Here is a 27,285-nt window from a genome sequence, read left to right as displayed (position 1 = left end):
ACATATTGCAGCAAAGACTTACCGCTAACCTAGTGTTCCCAGGTGTTATCTCATTGATCACCACCGGCAAAGCTTCCTCTGAAGACCCGAGGCCGTCTCGTTTTAACCCATTCATTACAATGTGCAATTTGCACATTTTAATGAATGAGGCGGAAAATCCCCATTTGCTGCCATACTGTAGTATGGCAGTATATGCTAGGGTTAAAGTATCCTAGGGGGTCTGAAAAATAGTAAAAGTAAAAATAAAAAAAGTTTTAAAAAAAAATTATAATAAAAAAAACAAAAAAATTTCCCTAGAACTGATATAAATAAACAGTAAATATCATAAACACATTAGCTATCGCCACGTCGGAAAATGCCCGACCTATCAACCCCCGTTCAACCCCGTAACGGATAATAGTGCCCAAAGGCCATAATGACACTTTTTTGCAACTTTGAAAAATATTAAAAATTTCTATAAAAAGTGATCAAAAGGTCGTACAGTCCTAAAAATGGTAGCATTGGAAAAAACACCCACAGTTCCGTACACCGAAGTATGAAAAAGTTATTAGTGAGCAGGAGGTTTTAATTTTGGTAAATGTATGAAAACATTATAAAACCTATACAAATTTGGTATCCTCGTGATCGTATCGACCCAAAGAATAAAGTAGACCTGTCTTTTTGGGCACACAGTGAAAGCCATAAAAATCCAAGCCCACAAGAATATGGCGCAAATCTGTTTTTTCACCATTTTCACAGCATTTGGATTTTCTTTTCCCTGCTTCCCAATGCCCGGCATGGAATATTCAATACCATCACTATGAAGTGCAATTTGTTATGTAGAAAACAAGCCATCACACAGCTCTTTACATGTAAAAATAAAGTCATTGGGCAGTGAAAAATGGAAATGAAAAAACAAAAAAGGGCCTGGTTGTTAAGCGGTTAATATAAAATATCATTTTACAATTTTATGTGATTAATGCAGATTTCCAAACTCATAGAATCCCAGAATCTGGCACAGGAGCGCTGGCTGTCGTCTGCATCTATTGCTGATTCTCGCTTTAATTAGATGGGAATCAGTGGGTGGCATCTACTGGGGATTTTAGAATTGCTTAATATGTTACTACATGCTACGACTGCATATTCAGGAGGGCACTTTGGCATACACATAAATTATACAGCTGAGACAGAATTTATAGCCAGGTGCTCCACGAAATTATAGATGTAGGAAGGTTACACTGAAATAAGTGCAAACCTGAAATATCAGTGACGCCCCTCATTACATCATTAAATGGAAATGACTAAAGTGAGTCGGCTGCTGGGTTCAGATCATAATATACACACAGATTTCTATAATGTTACTGACATTGATATGCTGTGGCTGCCTCCATAATATGATGAGTACTGCTCATTTACAAATGAATCATGACCTAGACTAGGAACCATAACTAAATTCTACCAGGTAATCCTGTTGGAGTAGATACCTCAGACCTGATCAACCTGTCGCAATCTGTAAAGCTTTTACTAAAGTAAAACCCAGCTTTCCCATATTGTCTCTAGATAACCTTAATGGGCTGTAAATGTGTATAACATTAGCGTAACGTGGATATATGCTGTCCAATGTACTGTGTTCTACAGTTAAATATGTTATTCTTTACACTTTCAGATCACCTGGTGGTATGCAGGCTGTTCCACTGGCTGACCTCAAAGAACATTCCAGAGTCAGTGAAGTGAGTGTTAATAAAAAGGGTTCTACTCTGAGTTCTGGGTTTTTTTGGTGGAAGTTTTTGTAGAGAGACAGAGGGAGATTGTTGCTCTTTGTAAAAGAGCCAATAAGGCTTCAAGTATTTCATCCTGCAGACTGTGGGTTTGCGGCTAAAATTGAGGAAAGTTCTAGCTTCAAGAGGAAGTTATTGCACTCAAACCCAGCCTTCAATTACAAGTATCTGGCTGCCATCAGAGTGGATCATAAATCCCTAGTGAGCTTGTTGCACTAGGCATAGAATAGGTCATCAGTGTGTGATTAGTGGTGAAGCAGCAGCCGGAACCCCTGCCCATCATCTACGTTACAGTTTTGCCATCCATCGTTTACACTAATCTATCTAATCCTGTAGTTGACTCGGACGGCTCCGTGAACCGCCCCCATGACTCTGCTGTATCTCTGCCAATGAGCCGGGTAAAGTTTAATCCTTCATTTCTTTTCCACAGTTGCACTAGGGAGCTTTTTGGGGAACATTTTTGTTGTGTGGGGGTCATAAGCTACAGGAACAGATCATTAGACTGCTAGGTCAAAATCTGATGTCAGGTTCCCTTTAATATTTAGGTCCTGAAAGGAAGAGTTTATTACATATCATGAGATTCAATATTGTACAATGTTATATCGGCTGACAGATGTACAATGTAGAGGAAAGTTTGATTACATCCATAGTGATGCAAGAGTGAGCGGAGGAAGCCGGAATATCAAGTGATGGACTGTTACCATGGTAACAGATGTATAAGGGTCCCTCGGCCTAGGCTCCAATGTAAAATCATATACTGAGAGCTGATACTAAACACAGACTCAAGCAGATGGATCATAGGTGAAATATTTCTTCCTGTTACTTCTATCTCTTCCTATATATAATGTATACAACATGTCAGTGTCTTATGTGGTTTGGATAGCTCTTTATTCCTTATATATGCTGCTTTTTGATCAAAATTGTTATGTTTTGTGTACCACTGAGGCCAAAGTAGACTGCAAAGTCACATTATTATTCCTTATTTATTAAGGAAATCTATTATCAAAGTATATCAGGATAAACCAGGGACACTTCGTCATAGATCCAGGCAGAGATATTTGTTATCCATGGGCTCCTTCCTTATTAAAATAAACTTTTAAAATTATGCAAATAGAGTAGAAGGTTTCTGGGGTTGTCCCTCTGATTCTAGCTTCACAGGCTGTTACTCTGTCTCACCATTTCCCTGCTCTCCCCCCTGCCTCTGCCTGATGTAATCTGACACAGCAGAGGAATTTTCAGCATACAGTCGGAGGGGGAAGTGCTCCTTGAATATTGTAACAAACAGTCTATGAATCTGCAGCACAGAGGGGCTCTGGTAACACTATCCACAGCCCTTCTGGCTCATTAGCATGATTATAAAAGTTGAATTCTATAAAGAAGGGTGCCACGGATAACAAATATAAGAAGATTACCACAGTCACGGTTCCTGGATCTATGAGTAAGTGGCCCTGGTTTATCATGCGGGATTCAATGGTAGGTTACCTTAAAGGGGGTTTTTCCAATTAAATTATCCACAACATAGGGAATAAATTACACATCACTGGGGGACTCACCTTTAATAATCAGCAGAACATTAATTCATTCACTTCTTTCGGCTGGGAAAGTTGCCCATTCGATCATATTCTGGGCGTCCTGTAGATCTGTAACTTATCTTCTATACTGTGGGCTCTACCAATTCAGCAATTTCACCTTGTTCATGGGCTGCAGGTGACTTAAACAAACTGAGTGTTTGGTCGTCCACTTGGCAGATGAGGTTCAATGTGGGTAAATGTAAGGTTATGTACCTGGGGGCTAATCATCCACAGGCAACATATGTCCTTGGGGGAGTAAATCTGGGAGAGTCCCTTGTTGAGAAGAACCTGGGAGTAATAGTAGATCATAGATTAAATAACAGCACAATGTCAATCAGCTGCCTCTTAAGCCAACAAGATCTTGTCATGTATCAATGTATGGACTCTCGTGATAGGGATGTGATATTACCACTGTACAAGGCATTGGTTCAGCCTCACCTGGAATATGATGTCCAGTTCTGGGCACCGGTCCATAAAAAGCATGCTGGAGAGGGTGCAATGAAGAGCCACAAAAATGATAAGGGTTATGGAGGGTCTCATGTGGAAAGATTAAAACAACTAGATCTATTAAGTCTCCATAAGAGACGACTACGAGGGGACATGATTAATTTAAATACAAATATGAATAGTCCATGCAAAAAATATGGTTGAGAGTTGTTCCAGAGGGGCACTGTCTGTCTGGAGAAAACAAGGTTCAATCACCAGGCAACAGGACTTCTTTACTGTGAGAACTGTCAGTCTGTGGAATAGCCTGCCTCAGGCGCTGGTCAAAGCGGGGAGCTTCAAGAAGGGTCTACAGGGCCACCATCAGTGGGTGGTTTAAGGGGCCCTGAGGAGGAGAAGTGGCCCCAAATCAAAGACAACCCTCCCCCAGATGCAGACAGTGCAATGTGCACACAGGGACCGATTATCATTCTGTGCTGCGCTGTGCTCTGCAATATCCCACACTAACATATCATTGATCCATGCTCTTCCTGCAGCTCTTCCCATTTGACCCTCATCCTCCGGATTCTTGGTGGTCACATTGGGGCAGCTTTATCAAGCTATGAGTAAGAATGTTCTTGGTTACTAATTACAGATCCCCTTTAAAATATTTTTGAGCACTTGCAAAATGAAAGTTGAGCTGTTATTGGTTGACATGGGCTTCAGGTTTGATCAAGAGGAAGGCAGCGCCATTTCCTAGAGTTACATCCATTGTTTAAACTCCTAGAAACCCCCCTTTTATATTCTTCACTGTACAGAATGAAATACAATGAATATAGAACCTATACATTTACATTTTGTAAAATATTTACAATCCACATTTGGTCTTTTACAAACCATGATCCCTATTGTATAATTACGGCCGCGTTCACACGCCGTGAGCCTGTGTGTTGACTTGCCGTGGGTAACGCATCTGAGATTTGGGAATATTATGCTCAGTCTTAGCCTCAGCAAAGCTGCAATACCAGCGAAACACAATACCGGAGGAGAAACTGAGTTGTTATGGAAACTGAAGCCCGGGAACAAAGTTGCTTACGGTAGTTTAATCATCTTTTTGTGGTTTTGCAGAGCGGTCGTTGAGCACAATAAAAATCAGATGAGACAATGTGTAATCAGGCAATCGCTCACAGACGGCAGATGGAGAGACGGGTTGGAAATCTGGCCAAAGGTAAATCAGAGATCAATGATGTACAGAATCAATAATGCTCTTTTTAATATTAATTTTCGATGTGAGAGTAGATGAAAACTAGGGCAAAAAAAAATGTAAAAATTATTGAGATGAAACTAAATTTTACTACCTAAGGCCATACTCATGTTTATAGTATTCGGGTATAGCCCACACACCCACTACCAGCCTGTCAAGGATAGTGTTGCTTTGAAAATTATGCTAATGAGCAAAAGGGGAGGTGCTACCAGATCCCCTCAGTACTGAAGCTTCACAGGCTGTTACAATGTTTCACCCCGCCTGCTCCCTCAGTACTTCTCCCCTCTTTCTGCCTTATGTAATCTCAATGTAGCTGCACACAGTGGGTGGAGGGAAGTGCACAGTGTTATAGACTATGAAGCTACAGCACAGAGGGGCTCTGGTACTTTTAAAAGTTGATTTTAGAAGAAGGCCAAATATAAGAAGATTACCACAGTCACGGTGCCTGGATCTATGAGTAAGTGTCCCCGGTGTATCATGATGTATTTTTATAGTAGATTTCCATTAAAAAGTAAGAAAAATGTAGTGTATCCCCTATCCACACGATATAACTTGCTCATTGGTAGAGGTTATGGTGTCACTAGTCTGTGCCAAACCTTGCCGATTTGGGTCTCCTAGACCTGACCCAGAGCTTCATCAGAAGTCTGAGTTCCGCTTTGGCTTAACCCCCTTTGTGATTGTTGCTGGAACCGATTTGGGGTGCAAATTCTTTAAATGCTGCATTTAAATCAATGTCTCACAAGCGTGCTGGAAACAACATGCCGGCGATGCTGGGAGCCGCCATTTTGGGAATACTTGTTGATCCCTAATGACGTTATTGGGAGCGACAATCCTGCCAAACATGGCATTGGTTTAAATGGAGCTGAAGCCTTTGCCAGTGGCATTTAAAGAGTTGACACCAGTCTTCAGAGCCAGCAAAGATCACGGTGTTGCTTGTGGGGTTTTAGGTCTGGATTCAGCATCCGGAACTGAACTCAAACCCAATCACAGTTAACAAATTTAGGACCACAGAACTTTGTGTGTGTTGTCAATAGCAGCAGGATTCTAAATATTTAAGGATTGTAGCTGGACTTGAAGTAATCTGGTGCACTCTTCCCTGAATGCATCACAGCCCCTCCTCTTTGAATAACTGCTGTAAAAGCAAACAGAGGCTTTATACAGCAGCGACGCAGAGTAGAGGGGAGGGGCTGTGCAGCGGTATAATGGAGACATCTCCCACACTAGTGCACCATAGTACCCAGCTACAATCCTGGAATGTACATGCAATTTTCACAGTCCTGCAGCTACTAGCAAAACACACAAAAGTATATTTACACAGATCTCCATTGCCAATACCTAACACTGTCTGCACTTTGTTGTATGATCAAAACAGCTGTCAGACCCCCTTTAAATTTTCCACTTATTTCTCCAGATAAACCCCTTGTATATCCATCAATTTCAATTTGATATTTTAAGATTGACCCCTTAAAATCCATCAATCCATAAAGTGACATCCCCTGATCATGAAGAATAAAAAACCCTGAGGCCAGCATATTTAAATGAATGTGAAACCCATTTGTGAAAAGAACTACCACTGAACCCCCATCTAATCTCTAAATAATTGTGTTTCCAGTAAAGCTCCTGGTCCCGGAGGTCATTTTGGGAGTAAGGACGGGGCGATCTGCAGCCAAGGAGAAATTGTACAGTCATGTGAAATGTCCAGAATTCTGCTGCATCGGCATAAATATCCATCAGTCTTTTGGAACGTTGTTTCACTACTTAACTTTCGTCTTGGTAAACCGTCCACTGCCTTTACTATTGTTTTTGTGTAATAAGGGAATCAATGAGCATGTTTTATGACCACGTGTCTGACTATTCAATACTTGTAGAAGTGGATGAGACATGGGCTCAAAACTTACCACTCAATAGTAAAAATAAGCCTAGACAGTAAGAGAGCAGTAAGAAACCATTGGTCATATAGCAATCATACTAGAATACCCAAGTGAAAATTGGGTGGGTGAAGCCTGGATTGTTAAGTAACACAGAAGATCATCTCAATAACATCTCGTGACTATTTCTTGAAAAAACTCATTGACTCTACAATTCCGTTATTACTTACGTCAGGAACTGGTTGTCGATGGCTTGGTAATTCTTCTAAAGTTGTAGGTGAAATGTTTACATTAGGATCAGCTGATTGTAGACCAATTGTGTCACCCAACTGGTTTGGCGTTGGGACATTCCCAAGGCTGTTTTTAAGAGGCATCCCTGGTTTTCACCCTTTAACACCGATCCAAAAATTTAGGTTTCATTGCATAGAGACCACCAGTTCACTACCTCTTGAAAATGTTTGTGTATAGGTATAAGGAACACCGCTGTGAAGCATCTGGTAAGAGAGTAGTGCAGCACAGGTTGATGTCAAGGATTGCCGAGAGTAAGCTGAAGATAAAAACACCCAATATAGATGTCTATATTGGAGATAAGCCAGATTCAACATGAAAGATCAACAAAGCATGGTTGAGTATGAAATTATTACTCAGGGAATAGACCATAATCAGGTACAGGGAAACAGATGGTAGAAGCAAAAACCCTGAGCAAGGACAAGAGTTCTAGGAAGGAACCTTCAATAATGGAACTAGATTCAGGAAAGACAAGTAAGACATTAAGCCCCCATACTGTCACCAGACTGTTTGCCTCAGTGTATCCTACTACTAAAAGACAGACCCTCTCTATGCCAAAGTGGGAACATAATACAAGACTTACAAACGAATAACACAAATTAGAGCTCAGAGGTCCAGGTCACAGCAGAGATGGCAAATACGGCACAAAATCGGAATACAGAGGGATAGTCAAAAAACATAAGTAAAGATTGAAAAACCAGAGATACAGAAAAATAGCACTGGAATAAAATGAGGAGCCAGCCAGGAAATATAACCAGCAGACAACTATGTGTGAACAAGATCTATACAGGTATCCAGAGAGCTTCAGCCCTAGCTGATTGGAACATAGACCTGTCCATCACAGTAGGTTAACTGTTGCTGGACCAGAGCACAGCTGTAGAGGACCTTGGTGTGGTGCAATTAGCCTCAATACAACCAAAAACCGAAAATTCAAGCAAAAACAGAGAGATATAAACTATGGGCAGAGGAAGACAATGGGACGGTTATTAGAGAAAACAGTTTATTTGAGGGCTACAAATGGATAGGCTGGGGAAAAAATTAGGGATGCACCTTGACCTTTTAAATACTGATAGAAAAGTATGCATTGTACTACAAGCTGATGGAAGGGTAGGTGAGTCCCATGAGGAAGGCAGTAAGTAACCTGGGAGATGTAACCCTCAGAACTTTGGGATGTCAACAGTCAAAAACCCCCATAGTCTAAGTCTAGCAGTTGTACATGGTCTTGCCATAGCTTATTTTGCAGCTGGCAGTGGCTTTACGATCCTGTTACCCCCAAGTCATTTCTCGTTACTGTCTGTAAAGTTTCTACTGTTTAGTTCCAACTTCTACGAACAAAGCTGTCACACGTTCCTTTGTTCTTATACTCAAAGTGAAGGTAATAAAACTGTGATCGTGATGGAAAACGATGAATTTCCATTAACTACACACTTAACACTTTTTTGAAGGCTCCCTGTGAGTTTCAGTCTCGACCTCACCTTTAAAATGTTCCATTGACAGCTACGTGAGAGCTGTTACACTGCCGAGATATTATAGCCGGAGATATTACGGTTAAGTGCCATAACACAAGTTATTACTCCGGATACAATTGGAAAGTAGATCTTATTCTGAATAGAAAATGCATCTTTTCTTTGTTTCCTGCTATATTAATGCAAAACAAACTCTTCTTTGTGAGATTTTCAGGTGGGTGATGGGATTATCGCAGTATCTTGACATTGAAGCCTCTTCAAAGAAAAATAAACTTACTACGAATCTGAAGAAACTGTCGCAGAAATCTTTATATCACCTCAAATATTCTCTTCCTCCGAGGCATACACAGTAACCGGGACATATCCTCCGCAATTCATTATTAAGGCAATCTTTCCCTTAGGCCCTGGCTTGTCTGCTTTAGAAGAGGGGAATATTTGCTCCATATTCAGTGCAGAATCAGTATTTTTAGGCAAACTTTTTGAGGAACCTTTCATACAACTTTAAAACTTTAGGTAGAAATGTGGATATTAGTGAAAACTAGAATCGTGTTATGTTGCGCTTCCCACACTGGAGAAAATCTTTATAAGAGTCAGATTGTACAATTTACGCTGTACAGTTCAACATCTCAAAATTTTCAACAAGCTTTACAACTCACAAGTACAAGGGACTGCAAGAAACTTTGTAATATATCTTATCAGAGGAAAGTGCTTCTTTCTCTACTTTAGTTCTTATATGACTCCCTCCTAATCTGATTTTCTCTCCAATTTGCTGACGAGATGAACAGCAGCTCAATGAGGTGTCAGATTAAAGAGATGTTCTATGGAGAAGGGAGGGGGAGAAGTGAGTCACAGCAGCTAGGTCTCTATTCAGCAGCTCACTGAGGTGTCAGATTACATAGAGGTTTTATGCAGAGGGGAGGAGAGAATTGAGTCACAGCAGCTAGGCCTCCATTAAGCAGCTCACTGAGGTGTCAGATTCAGTGGCGTAACTTGAAGCTTATGGGCCCCAGTGCAAAGTCCTGTGCCAGGCCCCCGACTATAATGTATGGTTTATAGTAATAGTCTTCTCATATGGGAAAGTGACACCTTATGGGCCCCCTAAGCCTCTTGGGCCCGGGGTGCAACCGCACCCTCTGCACCCCCTCAAGTTACGCAGAGAAGTAAGTCACAGCAGATAGGCCTCCATTAATCAACTTGTTGAGATGTCAGATTATATGGAAGCTCTATGCAGATGGGGAGTGGGAGAAGTGAGTCACAGCAGCTAGGCCTCCATTAAGCAGATCACTGAGGTGTAGGATTACATGGAAGCTCTATGCAGAGGGGAGTGGGAGAAGTGAGTCACAGCAACTAGGCCTTCATTAAAGGACATCTACCACCACATTAAGGGGGTGGCAGACTGTCGCCAAAGGAGTTCTCGTTACCTTAGGGGTTAAGAGGAAGCCCTTCTGGCACATTCCGGCATGTCTGCTATACCGAATTAACAACTTTATAACTATATGCTAATGAGCAGGAGGTGTCAGATTACATGTAAATTCTATGCAGAGGGGAGGGGGAGAAGTGAGTCTTAGCAGCTAGGCCTCTATTAAGCAACTCACTTACCAATTTAAATTTCAGTGGGTGGAGATGCTAGAAGATACAGGTTATAAACCATAATATCCAGAAACCGTGTTGATCCTCATGTTTACACATTAGATTGCTGAGGTATGCAAAGTTTTGTGAAGCTGAAAGATTAGTTATGCTTTAAATTTCTAAAAGTTTTATCCTGTGTGATTGTGTCTGATCTATGGGGGTATAGCTATAGCCCCGATCCCCCTGAGGACGCCACGAAACATGTGGCGAAACATGTCGGGGGGGCTATTAGGTAGTTTTTAATTCAGAGGCAGTGGAAAGCTAGATACTCAGGGTGCCAGAGCAATACAATATAATATATCAGAAATATAACTACCTAGCCGCAGTAGAGATAACCTAGACTAGTTTATAGAGGTCATTGGCAAGAACCGCAAAATATCGTGGGGCCCTAATACTAATATAACGTGGGGCGCTGCCATCCTGAGGGCAATAAAATACAAAAGTGGGTACAAACAACCCAATGTAAAACAGACCCAAGAAAGGGATACTGACCCCCACCGCGGTCATAGCCCTGATACCTCTTGATCCGAGGACTGTTTATACTATCAATCCCCCCGTCTGCTAGTCACAGTTGTCAAATGCCGCCTGATAAATCTTGCTCACCCAATTAAAGTATAAACTCTAGCACCTGCACTCTGTAAACTTTTAAACACATTCTGGACGGAGTATATCCATCTTTTAGCATATATTAATAAAAGTTATATTTTAAGTGACAAATGGGTTTATGTGTCCCCATAGGACAATTTTCTTTGTTATGATCTATGGGGGTTCTCAAAAATGGGAGCCCCATCATTCAATACCATATGTCCTTTGGTTTTCCACTTTGGTGACCCTTATTAAGCAGGTGCAGGTCCAAAACATGTAAATGTACAGAAAATACAAGGAAAATACTGATGTCTTTATAGTGATTTTTTTTTAATATTTGTGTATGAAATATATGAATATGGTGGATATTACATGTAATACAAATGTAATCTAACCACAGCTCTCAATGTAGGATTGTGTCATTGACCATTCAGCTTGAGTTGCACACACTGAAACCACCAATGGCCAAAAGGTTTGTTCTTAAATTGAATTTGTATGTAAGTCGGAACTGTATATTTTATAACTGTAACCCCAGCCAAACTTTTTTTTGGTCTCTGTGATTGGATTTTAAAAATGTTGGGTTGTCATAAGAACCAGGATTAACAATAAATCTTTATTACAGACTCCTGTGATAACTGTTATAGATGTTTATTGTAGCCTGGGTCGTCTGTAAGTCAGGTGTTCTTAAGAAGGGGACTGCCTGTACATCTCAGAGATAACAGAGGTTATAATGGAGTCCCACCAATTACATTTAGTGTATAATATGGAACGCCGGACCTTCTTTGTATAAGCCTTCGTTCCCTAGATTTCCACTTGTTTCTCTGGGGAAGTTATTCTGCTTGAATGCCCGAGCGAAGACAATTGCAATGTTTATACAATGATGCTTAATTCACTTAATGAGCAATTTATTTTTAGTGCACGGTCTTTATTACTTCCTAAATACAATAGTATCCAAGGCAGGCAGCACAGCGGAGATATATTTTCCTGGAGAACATATATACAATCCCATGGAACCTATGGTGCAATCCTGGCGGGGGAGGATTTATACATCTAAACATTAAGATTACATAGAGGAGGTTCTACTGACATAAAATTAATCATTTTCATCTCATTTGCATAAAATGTCACAGAAAAAAAGACTATGAACGAAATAAGACTCATCTCATTCATTACAAAGGACCTGTCTGTCCCTCTGTTATATTATATCTTATATTAAGAGTGTATTTTTTTTTTCAGAACTAGTAGCATAGATGAGTATGCTGATTATGTAGATGTCAGTGCCCTGTATGTTAGAAAGAATTCATTCTCCTTATGGAGATTGCATTTGTAGGTCAATTTAAAAGCCAGCAATGTTACATTTAGGATTCTGGGTAAGTAATATGCAAATACATTTACCAGCCCCCAATGCTTCCTCAAATGTGAAAGCTCCATGTACATCAATATCTGTCTTTTAAGAAGCCTAGTGACGTGATGTAGGATAATAACCAAACCAGTATGTTGAAATAGAATCAGTGCTGTTTATAGTTAGGTGTCTATGTTATTACAGCTCATCAGTGCAGTGTAGGGAACTGATCTGGATAGGTGAGAGGTCATGACATGGCATTCCACCTTTTCAAGAGTAGAGAGTCTTAAAGGACAGCATGCTCAACTTGGCATTCTGGGTAAGGAATAGACAAATAAGTTTTCCAGTGTGAGGATAAAAAATACAGTGCCTCTGATGCTACCTTAAAGGGGACCTGTCAAGGCAATTAGGGACACTAAACCACCCACAGACCCTTATGGACCGGTGCTTAAAGGGGTTGTCCCGATGCAGGAAACTAGTTTGACTAGGTGAGGAGCCATGGTTTTAAGTCAGGAAGACATTGATTCTCCTGATGGAGATTGCTTTTACATAGTCAACATATGTCAGAGTTCAGGAGAAAGGTGACACCATGAGATGAGGATTTGGTTTTGAGTAATAAAGATGGTAAGGTCAGGTCTGTATACATCCATGGTCACATGGAAGGAAGTGACGGGCAATGCATAAAACCACACACTGGTTACAAATTGCTCATTAAATGATGTAAAGTGAATTCTTCTGACTTTTAACAATGCATCCAGATCACCTGACCTTGCAGTAATGATGAGAGTTGTGGTACACCCAGCATTACATGTAGGATACACGACCGGAACGCTGCAAAGCGCAGCCATTAACCAGCGACTACTCAGATGTTCATTATTTAGTTATGTTGTATTTCTTTCATATGTTAATTGACTTAGCAGAGGTGCATTAACCCACATACTACCGTAATTATAAATTATGAACTGCTGGCAAGTATCCACCGTCACTTCTTTGTTGCCACGTGGATTTTATTTTGAAAGCCATTATGTAATTTTCTGGGGTATTTTTATCACCTTCTCATTTTTAATGAAGACATCTGAATAGTAAACAGTCTGGGGAATTGTGAGTCTCCCTAAGTAAGACATAAACAATCAGGAGGACGATGCTGTTTTTTCTTTCACTGCTCATGAATAAAATACAACATAAATGGAACAAACATTGGAGTCAACACAAGTCCATTCATTATATTCATACCGTCAGATATTTTCTCCTATTGAGACTGTCTCCTAATTGGGTCTATTCCAAAATCTCGAGTCTATCCATTATATTGTCATTATTCAATGTTTGGCTCTGAAAAACCTTTCATGTTTAAGTATAGTAACATAACCGTCTGGCGGGAGACCAACGCACACTATGTGCAGCTACCGGCATCTGTCGTGAAATAATATCCTGTGGAGAGGGCTACACTGTATATTGGTCAATTACCCTTTGGCCTCTACTACCTTGGGTAGAGATTCCCATACTGATGGCTCCTGACACAACTTTTTAAGCAAACGCGTGTCAGGATGTTACAGTTTCTCATCGTCCACTCTGTGGTCTTGGCCTTGTCTTACCCTGATTCACACATCCACCATGGCTGCTGGTAAGTGACTTATCCATAGGCGTCCCGAAGAGGCACCATTGGTGGAGTGGGTGTTAAGTACATGTCTGTTACTGTGCCATTGCCATGTTTCGTTGAGGTCCTCATCATCCACACTGTGGTCTTGGCCTTGTCTTACCCTGATTCACACATCCACCATGGCTGCTGGTAAGTGACTTATCCATTGACCACCCTAAGAGGCACCATTGGTGGAGTGGGTGTATAGGTACATGTCTGTTACTATGCGATTGCCATATTTCGCTGAGGTCCTTTGTTGGCCATTCATGTTCATCTTTGGTCTCTGTCAGCTTGACAACTCTGTCAGCCAGTCTTTTCCCTCCTTTCACTTCTGTTGTGAATGTTTATGCATCTTCGGGTATCATGATACTTTTAATCCTTGTACCTTGTACCCACATGTGAATAAAATATCCTGAATTGGAAGACGGAGTGCTGCTATTTTCTTCATTACCCTTACAAGCTTGGGGTCTTGGGTCAGACGCACACAGTCGCCACCCAACCGATTGAATCCTCTTTCTCACTGTGCTGCCCGTTTGAATTTTCTCATGATACTTTTAATCAGTATGCTTATATAAAATGGTCACTATTTGACTGATATAAACAAAGTTTTGCTACAATTGACATTGCTTACATCCACTGTGAAGTCTAACTTTGAGTAGGCACACTTTGTGTGATCTCGTTGGCTTCAGCCTTGTGATTTTCTGGTTAATGTTTTTGCTTTTGGCTTTTACTTGGCTGACCTCCTCCCGTCCTGGCAATTATATCCCTCTCCCACAAAGACCAGGGTAGGTGGCACAAAAACCGATAACACCATCACATCTGATCAAGTGTGAGAATCTTAAACCCCAAAGTAGCAGTTTTCGGACAGAGGACCAGGAACTAAGGACTTTAAAGGAAACCTACCACTTCCGATTGTGTTTATAAGCTGCTGATGCCGGCGCTTATTTTCGTTATGTTATTAAACAAATGTAAATAGTTTAAACGCTTTATTAACCCCTTAAGGACGCAGCCTGTTTGCAGGTTAAGGCTCGCAACTTTTTTTTGAAATTTGACCAGTGTCTCTTCCTGTGGTAATAACTTTTGAACACTGTTACTTATCAAAGCGATTCTGAGATTTGTTTTTTCCCCACATGTTGTACTTCATTTTAGTGGTAAATTTTGGCTGATAAGTTTTGCGTTTATTTACAAAAAAAATGATGAATTTTTAGAAAAATTTGCCATTTTCGAAATTCAAAATCACCGCGTTTTCAGGCAGATAGATTTACCACCTAAATAACTTGCAGAATAACATTTCCCATTTGTCTACTTTACATTTTCATAATTTTTGAAATGTCTGGATAATTTATTTTGACGTCACGCGGCCTACAAATCGAATAGCGATTTTCCGTATTTTCGGAATTGACTATTTTGGGGATAAATACTGTTTGAAATCAAATTTTACATATTTAGCAACAAAACCCCCCTATATAATCTACCCATTTTCAAATCTGCACCCCTCAAACTATCAGAAACAGCATTTACAAAGATTGTTAACCCCTTGAGATCTTCATAGTAATTGAATCAAAATGGCGGTGAAATTTAGAATGGTCAAATTTTGTCGGTTATACGTTCATTTAGCCCTAAAATTCATTTAGCCCCACATTTCCAAAAGATAAAAAGAGAAAACTCACCATAAAATTTGTTCTACAATTTCTCCTGAGTGGAGCGACCCCCCACATGTGGACATTACTTGTGTTATGGGGGCACAGCGAGGCGCAGAAGGGAAGGAGCACCCTGCAGCTGCCAGGATTTTAGTTTTCTGGTTGCCCCCTTTTGTAGGCTATAACATTTTCGCTTTTCCGTTATTGGGGTCATGTGATGGCATTTTTTTTGCGGGACGAGATGCTTTTTCCAGTGTTACCATTTTGGGGTTGGTATCACCTATTGTTGAAAATTTTGGAACTTTTTTTGAGGTCATGAGTAGAAAAGCATCAATTCTGTACTGGATTTTTTACTTTTTTTTTTTTTTTCGTGTTCACCGTATAGCCTAATAATCCTGTTATCTTTATTCTATGGGTCGATACGATTACGGGGATACCAGACATGAATATTTTTTCTTATGTTTTACTAAATTTGCCAAATAAAACCCTAATGTGGGGAAAAATCTATCATTTTTGCATCGCCATCTTCCAAGTGGCATAACATTGTTACGTTTTTGGCTACAGAGCTGGTTGATGGCTTGTTTTTTGCGGGACATGTTTTTCTTTGCAACAATATCATTTTGGAGTACATATGTTTTGTTGATCACTTTTTATTGCATTTTTAGTGGGATATAATAGGTAAAAATCATAATTTTTGGCGGGTTTTTAACGTTTTTTTTTTTACGGCGTTCATCATATGGGTTCAATAGTTATTTAGTTTTATTCTATGGATTGTTACGGACGCAGTGATACTATATATGTGGGGTTTGTGTTATGATTTAGACTATTTTGAGCGTTATATGTCTCTTTATATGTTTTGGGGCTTATGGGCATTTTTAGTGATTTATAAAGTAATTTTTTATTGAAAAACATTATTTTGTACATTTTTTACATGATCCACCATGGGATATGAACAAGTAATCATCTGATTGCTTGTTCTTGATAATACTCTGCAATACTAATGTATTGCAGGGTATTATCAGTGCCAGCCTATGCAGATGCATAGGCTGACACTTTGCCTTTAAGATAACGTCACAGACGCCTTCTTAAAGGTAAACCCTCCAGGCTTTTCTGGGGTCCCGATCGGACCCCAGAGGAGCCAAAACAACGATCGCCCCCCCCCCCCCCCCGAAAACGGTGCGGGGGGGGGGCGATCGTGGGGTAAAGACCCCCAGAAGGCAGGTTAAATGCCGCGGTCGCGTTGACCGCGGCATTTAACGGGTTAAACACCCGCGATCGGAGCCCACTCCGACCGCGGGTGTTAGCCGGGGATGTCAGCGGTAAATTACCGCTGAAATCCCGCGGCTAACGATGCCGGTTCAGCTGCTATACAGCGCTGAACCGGCATCGGCTCTGCGCAGTAGCTGTACTGCGCTGAGCGCTAATCGCGGGACTCAGCGCAGTACAGCTACGGCACAGAGCGCTAAGGGGTTCATCTTTATATAGGAAGTGACTTCACCGCACCGTGGTCCGTGCTCAGCGCACCATGCCCGGGACCGTGCATGCGCCTGAATAGGAAGTGGTCGCGCTCATTGTGCGCCGAGTGCGGACCACGGTGCGGTGCAGCTACTTGTATATAAAGATTAATAAAGTGTTTAAACGCTTTTACATTTGTTTAATAACATAACGAAAATAAGTGCCGACACCAGCTCACCCTGAGCTGGTGCACAGCATTTGCAGCTTATAACCACCTTCGGAAGTGGTAGGTTTCCTTTAAGTGAACCTGTCACCAGGAATGTCATTTTTAGCAGGTTCCAAAAGCCTCTGCTATGCTGATTTTAAAAATGCATTTGTCAGCATTCTGAATTATTTCAGTACTTTAGAAAACTTTATTTCACATTATCTGACTCTCCAGCAGTGTGGGGTGAGTCTCAGGGAAGGGGCAGCTGCAGCCTGCGTGTCTGTTTCTTTTGTATCCTCTCCTGCACCTTCATCCAGCTACTTCCCCCTTCCTGTCATATGCATTGAGCAGGCAGGGGAGAAAGGTGTAGTGGAGTATAGAAAGCTGCAGCTGCCCCACCCCTGGACTCGGCACACGCTGCTGGCAGGGAGACAGGTAATGTGAAATAAAATTTTATGAAGTACTGAAATGATTCAGAATGCTGTCTAGGGCATTTTTACAATCGGCATAGCACAGGCTATTTGAATCTGTCAGCTAAAAATTACATCACTAATGACAAGTTCGCTTTAACACTCCTATTCCACCAGTGAACTTACCTACAGGTGAAGAAAAAATAAAAAAACTGATGCTTTATATGATCTTCTACCTAAGTGATGAGATTATGCCCTGTCTTACCAAGCTAAAAGTATCACATTAGCTTAGAGTAGTGATTTGAGACTAGATGCATAAAGCCGTACATGCTTGTATTTTTTTTGCTTGTATTTTTTAAGCAGTAGTATCGAGCTATCATTTGTCAATAAATTCCCTATCCATTATCATACCCTGCCCCAGTCTACACAGAAAAGCCAACACGTGGTGTAGGAAACCAGAAATGTGACCACAATCACATGATTCAGAATGTCCATAGACAATGAATGATATATGTGTAATAGACATTGGCTGAATATTATTATGCTTTTGTTTTCCTGCCCAGTATGACAATGACCGGCTCCACAGTACAGAACTGTCCATAATATTCGCTCATGACTTCAACAGAATGTGCAAAAGTTAAATGAAACTGTGGCTTGTAGTGACCTTTGAAATGATTTGTATGATTCTGACAGTATCCCGTCCTCTCGGATGTTATTTTGTCCTTGGGTAATTTTTAATACTGCACACACTGCACAGTCTCATAGACTTAATGAAGCAATTAACCTTTTCTATGTCTCATTTCTAATTCTGCAATATTTGCTGTTGTCTCTGCCCCCAGCATTTAAATAATGAAAAAAAAAAAATCCTACAAAAATAAATGACTCATTTTTGTAAGACTAATTACATCAGAGCCGGGGCTACACTGGGTGCTGATCTTATTCAGATTGCACTGGGATTGCCAAAGGAAAACTAAAATTACAAGACAATGAAGCTTTTCATATTGTTATTTTTAAGAATTTAGTGGCCTTAACGTAGATTTTGTTTTCTATCCAACCTAAACGGTTATCTCCAGGGGCTGCTTATAATGCAGAAAAAATCTAAAGAACATGATCTAATGTGGAAATGCCAAAACCAACTCAACGTCTAACATGAGGTATATCATTTCACAGCACAGTGAAGAGAATAATAAACTATGCCTCCACTTTTGGATATATATTTTAGACATACAGAGTAGAAACAATCTCGTAATAGACTGCTTGAGACCTCTTAGTCCATAGGGGCCCAACAGTTGTGTATGGCAATAGTGCTAGCCACAAATGACCTGTCTCTGTGTTGGGAGCTTCTTTAATAGATGACTTTGCCATGAAGGGAACCGATCATCAGATTTCCACTAACAAACCTAATGACAGATACCCATAGCACTATGCTAACTATTGCCCACACTGTTTTTTAGCTAAAATAGAATCCACGCTTCCTATCCCCAGAAAATTAACTTTGCAAGCCTACTCGGGATCCTGCCAGAAGGAGCAGAGAGTCACAAGGGATGTGTGTTATTTAGGCCAGTCACTGTGTAACTCAAACTATGTCTCCGGCAGCTCCCTAATTCCCCCCTCACATTGGTAAAGCAGGGAAGTGGATGATGTTACCTGAAGAGAGGGAGAAATGAGGGAGATGCGAGAGACATTGGCTGAGTCATACAGAGACTTTCATGAATAACACATTCCTTGTGACTGGCTGCTCCATCTGGCAGAGTGCCATGTAGGCTTACAAAGTTCATTTTCTGGGGATAGGAAGTTTGGATATTTTAGCTAAAACAGTGTGGGCAAGAAATAGATAGCATAGTGTCATTAGGTTTATTAGTGAAAATCTGGTGACAGGTTCCTTTTAAGGGAATGTATTGAATTCTAAGAAATTTAGCATATTTTTTATCTTACATGTAAATAAAATACAGACTAAGAACAAGCTCCTCTTTCTGGTTACTTACATATCAGCTTTGTTTTGTAGACTGGGACAAAGGCAGTGGAGTCACCTCAGTTATCGGAGAAGTAATAGGTTTTATTCTAATACTTCAATCAGAACAATCTTTGATATGGAGACACTTACAGTGGGCACAAAGTATTCAGATCCCTTTACATTTTTCACTCTGTTTCATTGCAGCCAATTAGATATTTTTTTTTTGTTCATTAATGTACAATCTGCACCCCATCTTAACATAAAAAACAGAAATGTAGATGCTAATTTTTTAATACTGAGCAAAGAGTCTGAATACTTATGACCATGTGATATTTCAGTTTTTCTTGTTTAATAAATCAGCAAAAAATATCAAGATGGGTTGCAGGTTGTACATTAATGAGCAAAAAATAACATTTTTGATCTTACCAATTGGCTGCAAAGAAACCAAATACAGGCGGTCCCCTACTTAAGGACACCCGACTTACAGACAACCCATAGTTACAGACAGACCCCTCTGACCTCTGGTGACCTCTCTGGATGTTACTATAGTCCCAGACTGCAATGATCAGCTGTAAGGTGTCTGTAATGAAGCTTTATTGATAATCCTTGGTCCCATTACAGCAAAAAAATGTTTAACCCCTTAAGGACGCAGCCTGTTTGCAGGTTAAGGCTCGCAACTTTTTTTTGAAATTTGACCTGCGTCTCTTTATATGGTTATAACTTTTGAACACTGTTACTTATCAAAGCGATTCTGATATTGTTTTTTCCCCACATGTTGTACTTCATTTTAGTGGTAAATTTTGGCAGATAAGTTTTGCGTTTATTTACAAAAAAAAGAAAAAAATGATGAATTTTTAGAAAAATTTGCCATTTTCGAAATTCAAAACCACCGCGTTTTCAGGCAGATAGATTTAACACCTAAATAACTTGCAGAATAACATTTCCCATTTGTCTACTTTACATTTTCATAATTTTTGAAATGTTTGGATAATTTATTTTGACGTCACGCGGCCTACAAATCGAATAGCGATTTTCCGTATTTTCGGAATTGACTATTTTGGGGATAAATACTGTTTGAAATAAAATTTTACATATTTAGCAACAAAACCGCCTATATAACCAACCCATTTTCAAATCTGCACCCCTCAAACTATCAGAAACAGCATTTACAAAGATTGTTAACCCCTTGAGATCTTCATAGTAATTGAATCAAAATGGCGGTGAAATTAAGAATGGTCAAATTTTGTCGGTTATACGTTCATCTAGCCCTAAAATTTACACATTTCCAAAAGATAAAAAGAGAAAACTCACCATAAAATTTGTTCTACAATTTCTCCTGAGTGCAGCGACCCCCCACACGTGGCCGTTACTTGTGTTATGGGGGCACAGCGAGGCGCAGAAGGGAAGGAGCACCCTGCAGCTGCCAGGATTTTAGTTTCCTCATTGGCCCCTTTTGAAGGCTATAACATTTTCGCTTTTCCGTTATTTGGGCCATGTGACAGCATTTTTTTTGCGGGACGAGATGCTTTTTCCAGTGTTACCATTTTGGGGTTGGTATCACCTATTGTTGAAAATTTTGGAACTTTTTTTGAGGTCATGAGTAGAAAAGCATCAATTCTGTACTGGATTTTTTACTTTTTTTTTTTTTTGTGTTCACCGTATAGCCTAATAATCATGTTATCTTTATTCTATGGGTCGATACGATTACGGGGATACCAGACATGAATATTTTTTCCTATGTTTTACTAAATTTGCCAAATAAAACCCTAATGTGGGGAAAAATCTATCATTTTTGCATCGCCGTCTTCCAAGTGGCATAACATTGTTACGTTTTTGGCTACAGAGCTGGTTGATGGCTTGTTTTTTGCGGGACATGTTGTTCTTTGCAACAATATCATTCTGGAGTACATTTGTTTTGTTGATCACTTTTTATTGCATTTTTAGTGGGATATAATAGGTAAAAATCATAATTTTTGGCGGGTTTTTAACGTTTTTTTTTTTACGGCGTTCATCATATGGGTTCGATAGTTATTTAGTTTTATTCTATGGATTGTTACGGACGCGATGATACTATATATGTGGGGTTTGTGTTATGATTTAGACTTTTTTGAGTGTTATATGTCTCTTTATATGTTTTGGGGCTTATGGGCATTTTTAGTGATTTATAAAGTAATTTTTTATTGAAAAACATTTTTTTTTACATTTTTTACATGATCCACCATGGGATATGAACAAGCAATCATCTGATTGCTTGTTCTTGATAATACTCTGCAATACTAATGTATTGCAGGGTATTATCAGTGCCAGCCTATGCAGATGCATAGGCTGACACTTTGCCTTTAAGATGACGTCACAGACGCCATCTTAAAGGTAAACCCTCCAGGCTTCTCTGGGGTCCCGATCGGACCCCAGAGGTGCCAAAACAGCAATCGCCCCCCCCGAAAACGGTGCGGGGGGGCCGATTGTGATGTAAAGACCCCCAGAAGGCATGTTAAATGCCGCGGTCGCGTTGACCGCGGCATTTAACGGGTTAAACACCCGCGATCGGAGCCCACTCCGACCGCGGGTGTTAGCCGGGGATGTCAACGGTAGATTACCGTTGAAATCCCGCGGCTAACGATGCCGGTTCGGCTGCTATACAGCGCTGAACCGGCATCGTCTCTGCGCAGTAGCTGTACTGCGCTGAGCGCTATTCGCGGGACTCAGCGCAGTACAGCTACGGCGCAGAGCGCTAAGGGGTTAAACTCCAATTGCGCAGGCGCATTTATCCGTCTTTGTTTTCATCTGAGTAAACTCCGATCATGTGACTGGTCACATGATCTAGATCACTTCCTGCAGCTGACTGGTCACATGATCTAGATCACTTCCTGCAGCTGACTGGTCACATGATCTGGATCACTTCCTGCAGCTGACTGGTCACATGATCTAGATCACTTCCGCATATGCGTGATCCATTCCACCACATGCCATCTGCAGCTGTCAAATTAGCAGGTAATAGGGTTTTTTTGTGTGGGGGCGGGGATTGTTCCTATGGGCGGGGGGACCCCATATAAACAGGACCACGACGGTATTGAGCCACACACCCCTGAGGAAGTCACCGGAGCAGGTGACGATACGCGTGGGGTTCGCTCCTCTCTCCTCCTCCCCACTCCGACCTTGCCTTTCTGCCTCTCTCACCTTACCATATGGATCCACATTAGGTACCGTATACTTCAGGCATTTAGGCTACTATATACAGGACTGTTGGGTTCATTTATTTTTTGCACCGGTCACTTTATGTATGCACATATTGCCTGTTGCAATTTGATGTTATTCAGCTGTATTTAGTACTCCCCTCATTGTCCTGCATCACACATTTGTCGTTTTGACTTGGTCGGCTTGGGGCTGGGGAGCCCAGGACACACTGGTCCTGGGAGGTCAAGTACACCTTGCATGGTGCACTTTTTAAGTGTTTTTATTATGTGGTTTTGTTGTTACTGTGTTTATGTATTAATAAAGTTTTTTTGATATTACCTTAGTCCATCATACGTATCCTCTCTTTTGTTCTTTTGTTGGTTACTTGTTTAAACTCCAATTGTCACTAGGGCCAAAAAATTTTTTTTCTGGATCTACAATTATAAAATATACAATTTCAACTTACCTACAAATTCAACTTAAGAACAAAACTCCGGACCCTATCTTGTACGTAACCCGGGGACTGCCTGTAAAACATTCAAAGGGGTCTGGATACTTTCCGTACCCAATGTAGTAAAAACAACATTTTTGGCAGACTATATTCAAATAGTTGAACAAATGATATCCAAAAGTGCTACTGAGTTATTGAACATGAATGATCAGCTTAAAGAGGACCTGTCACCCATAATTTCGGCAACAGGAGCTGATTACTAAAGTAAGCAGCTCCTAGTACTTAGACAAACGCTGCAGTGTTAGAGTGATAGCAGAACGCTATCAAACACTGCGGCGGAGTACAATGTAAACACCAAACCGCTCACAAAGCGGTCCTAGGTGCTGCCTCTTCCCCGGACCGCCCCGCCCGCTCCATAGGCAGGCTGTGACTGCCACGCGTCATGTGGCAGTCACCGTCCCTAACCCCGCCCCCTCACCGAGCGGTCCGACGTTTACATTGTACTCCGCCTCAGTGTTAGATAGCGTTACCGGAGGTTTCCGGTAATGCTATCATTCTAAAAGTGCTTTAGTAAGCAGCTCCTAGTGACAGGTACTCTTAAAATTACTGTAATGGTCAGTATGGACTGAATCCTCGATTGTTCGCCAAGCAATTGTGTGTTCACCAAGAATGTGTTTATTCGTCAACCTACTTTTATCTACTGTAGATGGCCGCTTTTTGTATGATCAGTATTACGCTGATTGTGTATTAAGATGATGGCCACCATTCAGTCAAGGGAGCTGTAACTTTACATTTTGCTTTGTGTTTTACATTTTAAATATTATTATTTTTATACATTTTTAGTTTTTTCAACTTTTTTAGTTTCTCAATAATTTAGTTGTTGAATTTTTGACTTTTTTTTTTTTACATTCCCAAAATTTTTTTGGGGGTTAAAATCATAATTTAATGAATAATAGTAACGATACTACTACTATCATTGTATGAATAAAATATGTGCCTAAAAAACAGAGCCAAGCTTCTTGATCATTTTTCTTAAATAGAATATAATTGCTTCCCTTGAGTGATTCCCTTATCCTCAAATATTCAAGAAATACTGTAAAGTGCCAACATGTAGGGAGCTATGGCTTCCAGAAACTCTCTCCTTGGGAGAAGACTATTTGTATTTGGAGTGTATACAGGTAATTTCGGAAGGGCAAATCGTGCTGATATGGATGAATTGTATTAGATCTATTAGTAATGGAATTACAATTACTCATAGTAGGGCTAATGTACAAGGCTGTGCACACTTACAGTATAGTACAATAGGATTATATAGAAAAATATGACGTATATACATTCATCACATCTCCATGTTACTGTATGTACAAGGCAGCAATAAAACAAGACATGAAACTAGCCTTAAAAGGGTTGGCCCTGACTAAGATATTATGCTTAGTATAGGTCATCAACGAGGTTTTCTAGGAATTCCCATGGTCCAAAGATGTGACCGATTGGCCAAAGTAGTTCCCATGACCCTCCAGCTGGATACAGCAGCCAGAAAATGGAAGTACCGGGATTTCCCGAAATCAGGAGACAGACCAGAGTAAGTCCACTTTGTTTCATTTTTTTGCCTCTCCTGCTCCGACTTCGAAGGAGTTTTCCAAAGGAGTTCACAGATGGCTGTATTCCGCCTCATCCGACAAAGGGGGCTTGGCCTTGCAAACGAGGGCATGGTTTCGGAGAAAGGTGGCGTGGTCGTATGGAAATTGGCCTGTGCACAAAAAAAATTGAGTTTGTGTCAAAATGAGGCGCACAGTTTAGACCAGCTAAAAGCAGGTCTAAAAGTAGAACTTGACAGTCACATTAATGAGTCTGGTGCAGGACAAGACTAGTGGTGCTTAGCTCTGCAGTGTCGGAGACTGAGACACATTAAAGGCAACCTGTCACCAGGGACCTCATTTTCACTAAAGGCCAGTTGCAAAAGCCCATCCCACCTGCAGTGCAAATATGCCTCTCAGCCTTCTCTAAGCATTTGCATTAAAATATAATTGTGTGTTATAGCTTACCTGGCTTCCTGACAGAATCCTCTGTGTAGTCCCATGGGTTGGGCTTTGGCTTGGATGCATTTAAAAAAACAACATGCGACTTGTCTGTGCTGCAGACTCCTCAGTTCTCACCCCCCACCTTTGTGCTCCCTCCACCATTGATGTCAGCTCACCAGGCTGTGGCCTCTGTGTAGGAGCAGGATGGAGGAGCTGTACAGGAGCACAAAGGTGGAGGCCAAGCTCTGAGGAGTGAGTAACACAGACAAGTCACATGTTGTTTTTTTGAAATGCATTCAAACCAAAGCCCAACCCCTGTGACTACCCCAGGATTTTGTCAGGGCGCAAGGTAAGTTATTACACACAACTATATTGTAATGCAAATGCTTATAAATGACATAAAGGCATCTTTGCACTTCAGCTGTAATGGGTTTCAGCAACCTGTCTTTAGTAAAAAATGGGGTCCCTGGTGACAGGTTCCCTTTAATGAATATTTGGCATCTTAAATTAGTTACTATTTAGGAATATTCCTATACCACTGAGGGGACATACACCCCCCCCCCCCCCCTTACATATTAAGGCCTATTGCACACAAACGTATGTGTTTTTCTCTTTGTTATATACAGGTGTATTTTCAACCACATGGGCACGTATGGCACCGCCTCAATCTGTAACCATAAAAAAAATGGGGGTCTGGCAAATGATGTCTCTAGCTTGTCACTGCAAAACCTGACATCATGGTCCTTCCACAGCTCCTTGTCTACCTATTGCATATACAAACCTATGTTGCATGCTTTTACCCACTCCCATGGACCTCTCAGGATTGTTGGGAAGAGAAATACAGGAGAAAATAGGACATTTTCTATAGTTTTTTTTTACATGACACTCATGGCTTGGTACGGTGAGCAATATGGCCATTCATATGGATAACCGCATTGCCCATGTGCTACCCATATGAAAACTGTACGGTGCAGGTAGCACATAGCCAGAACTGTACATTTGTGTTCCTGAGGCCTTAGTAGGGGTCATGGGACAACTTACGTTTAAATCACTGTTGAAAACTTTTTAACAACTTAAACACTTGAGTTTCCAAGGCCTCATGGTGTTACTTGTTATGCTGCAACAGATGTTACATCTGCTATTCCGAAAATCCGAACACAGATCATTTGGTCAGAATCCAGGTTTTTAATATGGAATTTTTTTTTGGCTATTGAATAAATTAAAGCATGTTAGAAAATTAGATTGGAACGGATTCAAGTTACTGATCAGTAGTCAGCTTGACTGTGTGAACACATAAGGAGCAGCAGTAAAAAGAGATAAATGTTTATGCACATCTGGGCCTGGGTGGTAGCGAAAATGAGACGGATGAGTAGCAGTGTATCAAAGAATCAATTGTGTAGGAAGCGGTAGAACAATATGCTTTATATCTACTATAATCTTCAGTACAATTCAGTGAAAACACAGTATTTTTCATCTCTCCTGTGATGATATATACATATTTTTACTTGGTTTGGCACATGGGGGGGGGGGGGGCATGGTCTAAGGTTACAAACATTGTTATTCTCCAAGACCTTCTTTAGCGCACAAAAAGGCTCCCCCCCTAGAAAAAAAAATGGAAAGGCTTGAAGTCATCCATGAAAATGATAATAAAAGGGGTTTGCCCATCAAATTTTAATCCCTTAGTGATGTTTACACAATAAAGATAATTTTGCTGTTTACCTCCTATCACTCAGTGATGGTCAGTGTAAGATCCCAGAGTGTGGGTGGGGACTCTCTAACCAGACACTTCATGATCCCTCTGGGCTATGAGATGCTGTGTGCTGACAATGTGCTTAGATTATCTGGGTACAGGGTTTATCTACACTTCATTTATCTTCTGAACATTTACTAGTATCTGACACATAGAAAAAGATGAGATGAGATGAGATGGATTTAAAACACAATGGGGGTCATTTACTAAGGGCCCGATTCCCGACGTGTTACCCGAATATTTCCGATTTGCGCCGATTGTACCTGAATTGCCCCGGGATTTTGGCGGACGCGATCGGATTGTGGCGCATCGGCGCCGGCATGCACGTGACGGAAATCGGGGGGCGTGGCCGAACGAAAACCCGACGGATTCGGAAAAACCGCCGCATTTAAAAAA

The 27,285-nt window shown here is 40.8% G+C and overlaps 1 long non-coding RNA gene across 1 annotated transcript; it reads left to right on the top strand.

Annotated features, from left to right (window-relative positions):
* The first annotated feature begins 1,615 nt into the window (after positions 1–1,615).
* On the top strand, positions 1,616–24,837 carry LOC140116756 (uncharacterized). Its single transcript, XR_011852950.1, has 3 exons — positions 1,616–1,709; positions 4,880–4,979; positions 24,559–24,837. It is a non-coding gene; the product is annotated as an uncharacterized lncRNA (long non-coding RNA).
* Positions 24,838–27,285: the final 2,448 nt, after the last annotated feature.

Source organism: Engystomops pustulosus, chromosome 2 (assembly GCF_040894005.1).
Source record: "Engystomops pustulosus chromosome 2, aEngPut4.maternal, whole genome shotgun sequence".
Taxonomy (NCBI): domain Eukaryota; kingdom Metazoa; phylum Chordata; class Amphibia; order Anura; family Leptodactylidae; genus Engystomops; species Engystomops pustulosus.
Note: the sequence above shows the minus strand (reverse complement) of the source record. Positions and strands in the feature narration are given on the sequence as shown.